Here is a 3,255-nt window from a genome sequence, read left to right as displayed (position 1 = left end):
TGTAATCAGAAAAAAAAAAAAAAACAAATTCACCAAATTAAATTATATAATTTCACTTTCTTATATAGACTGAGTAAATATTAGACTTTTTTTCTCTTTGTCACTTAACAAAGATTTCTTGTTCCTTAGTATAAAATTTACTTCTATTTTAAAGTTTATTTGCTAATAGGGACCGAATGTTAGTGTTGGTCTAAATACTCTATTTTTTATTTGATTTTTGTTTTTAATTGTCCGTTCATATTTGGTTTATTGTTGTTAATTATGATATGTGTGATGAGTTGTGCATTCTGTGATGTGATTTTATTTTGTATGTTAACGAAGCAGGTGCTGAGCTTTTATATGGTAAAGTGGCTGAAATAAAAGTTTTCGAGCATTAAGAAGGAAAAATAGCAATATTAGAAACAATCTATTCTAGCAGAGTCTGAATTGTATTGCTCTCACGTCTGAGTAACAATTCTGTTAATAGTGTCTACTTAATGTTAGTGCATATATCACTGTATAAAACTAAGATTGAAACAAATGTATTCACTCAACTATATTGATATATTAGTTGGTTACTTTAATCACAACGTATGTTAATTGTTGAAAATTTTTTTCCTCTAACTTTTATTATTTAGATGTCTTGAATTTCTCATTTTTAGATTTATTTTTGTGATTATCATCATTTTGAGATGTAATCATATTTTTAAAAAAATTTAAATTTTATAAAACAAAATAGGCTATGGTCATGGTAAAAAACATGGCCATAGATAAGGTTATAGTCACGGTTTTAAGGTAGGGTGACCATAGATAAGGCTGTGGTCACGGTTTTAAGGTGGGGTGATCATAGAGGCTATGGTCATGACGAAAAACCATGACCATAGATTAGTCTATGGTCACGGTTTTAAAGAGGGGTGATCATAGAGGCCATGGCCACGGTTTTTACGCGTGATACGGTAAAAAAATGTGGTCTAAAGTGTCAGAATTTGAACACTACAACCGTGACCATAGAAACCGTAACTATAAATAAAAAACTGTGACCATAGATCTATGTCCACGGTAGAATAGGCCACAATGAAAAAACTGTGACCATAAGTCAAAAACTATGACTATATAGATCTTTAGTCACTCTTCACTAGCTATGGTCACGGTTTTTTACCGTGATCATAGATTTTTTTTTGGTAGTGATTGGTGATGTCTTCTCAAACAAAATTAATGACGTCAAGGCATAGCATCATTATAGCTTTTTACTTGTTCTTTTCGTGTTAATGACATTTGCAAAATTATGATTCATAAGAATTTTGTCCGTGTAATGCCAATTACATATCGTCCAATATCTTCATAAATAAAGAAATACGTGTCAGCAAATATGTTAGATTTGTACAAGAAGATCCTGACAAAGTTGCTACAACACTAGAAATATAGCACAATTTTTGCGATTAAATTACGAAATGTTATACGTTTACATAAAAGAAATGAGAGAGAAGCATATAAAAAATAAGATTAATAATGGGGAATGCCAACTTAATAGTAAGTAATTATGCACTAATAGCTATAAAGAAGAATTGAATTTATTTAAGAAAATTCTGCTAATACAGCACTAATAGTAAGTAATTATTATGCATAAATTGTGATGTTACCAGATTTAAACTTTACTATAAAAGTAAAAAAATATATCTACTATTAGTATGATAATTGATAGGACCGTTATAAGTCGGTTACGAAAAGTTTAGCATATACATTATAGGTCGGCTATTAAAATCACAACGACAAATCAGAACGTTATGATCAACATACGTTACAATCATAATTTGATAATGGACAAACTTGAATCACGAACTCCCAGTATAAAAGAAAAGTAGAAACTCATTTGGGAGTAAGTTGAATATTGCTTAAGAATAAAATTAAAAAAATTGACTTGAGCGTTGGAGTACCTTTTGCAGGTATCTCCCCCTATTTTTGTTTATACTGCATCAACGTGTGCCTCTCTTAGAGAAGAAGCTCGGAGCAGAGATAAAGAAGTTCGGAGTGGAAAGTCAACAAGGGCGGGTTATACCTTAACCATCAAGCAAGAACAATTAGCGTCCACCATGGGGCCTAAGAAATAAAACCCTTTTCCCATTTTTTTCTAGATCCCAAAATTTCATTATCCACCCATGGCTGATCAACCACCTCTAACACTCTCTAAACTCATTCGGATTGTAACTAAGTTACAGCAAGCTAATCAGCGCATGGCGAAAAAAAAAATCAAAGGATGGTAAACCAAATAGCCGAGTTGACCAATACTCGCATTGAAAATAACGACGATCATGATGAACGAGCGGAAGATGAGGAACACGACTCTGATCTAACACATGATTCTAAAACTCAACGGCACAAAGAAGGTCGGCAAACTAATGACAACGATGAATTGGACAATGCTGTTAGTAAGTTCACTGCTGATATCATGAACTTTCAAATGCCCAAGAGGTTCACTCTGCCGACATCCTTAACTCCTTATGATGGGTTGGGTGACCCAAACAAAGCACATCAAGAAATTTTGATCTATAATGATAGTAAACAATGCTTCTGATCCTATTTTATGCCGTTGTTTCCCTATTTTTTTAGACGGTCCTTGACGAGAAGACTTTTGCCGGTAAAGAATTTCACAAAAATAATCGCGTTGTAAGTATAGCTTCTAAACCAACAAAAATCTTTTCGTACAAAAGTTTAGTTGTCACAAGTAACAAAACCCAATAAAATTTATAACCGAAGTATTTAAACCTCGGGTCGTCTTCTCAAGGAATTGTAGAGAAGTATGATTTATTATTGGTTATGGAAAAAGATATATTTTTGGGTTTTTGAAATAGGGAACAGGTAATTTAAATGGCAAGGAAGTAAATTAATTATCATGAACACCAGTGCAAGGTATAAGAACTGGAAATCCTATCCTAGTTATCCTTATCAGGTGAGATGAGAATCATTTATTGCTCCCACTTAGTTAACCCTTACTAAATAAAGGAAAGTCAAGTGGACTAATTAATTTGATCCTCAAGTCCTACTCAACTCCTGTGGAAAGAATAGCTTTACAGCAATTCCCAAATCTCAATCTACTGCTGAGTTTGATAACTCAAGTGTTACCAATTACTTAACCAAAGCAAAGGGAGAAAAATCTAAATTATTTATATCATAAATAAAAGAAAGCAATTATAAATCTGAAATACCTCAAATTATATTAAATAAAGAAATCAATTCTAACATGGAAAGTTCATAAGCCAAATTGAAAAGATAAATAAC

Source organism: Arachis duranensis, chromosome 4 (assembly GCF_000817695.3).
Source record: "Arachis duranensis cultivar V14167 chromosome 4, aradu.V14167.gnm2.J7QH, whole genome shotgun sequence".
Lineage (NCBI taxonomy): Eukaryota > Viridiplantae > Streptophyta > Magnoliopsida > Fabales > Fabaceae > Arachis > Arachis duranensis.
Note: the sequence above shows the minus strand (reverse complement) of the source record.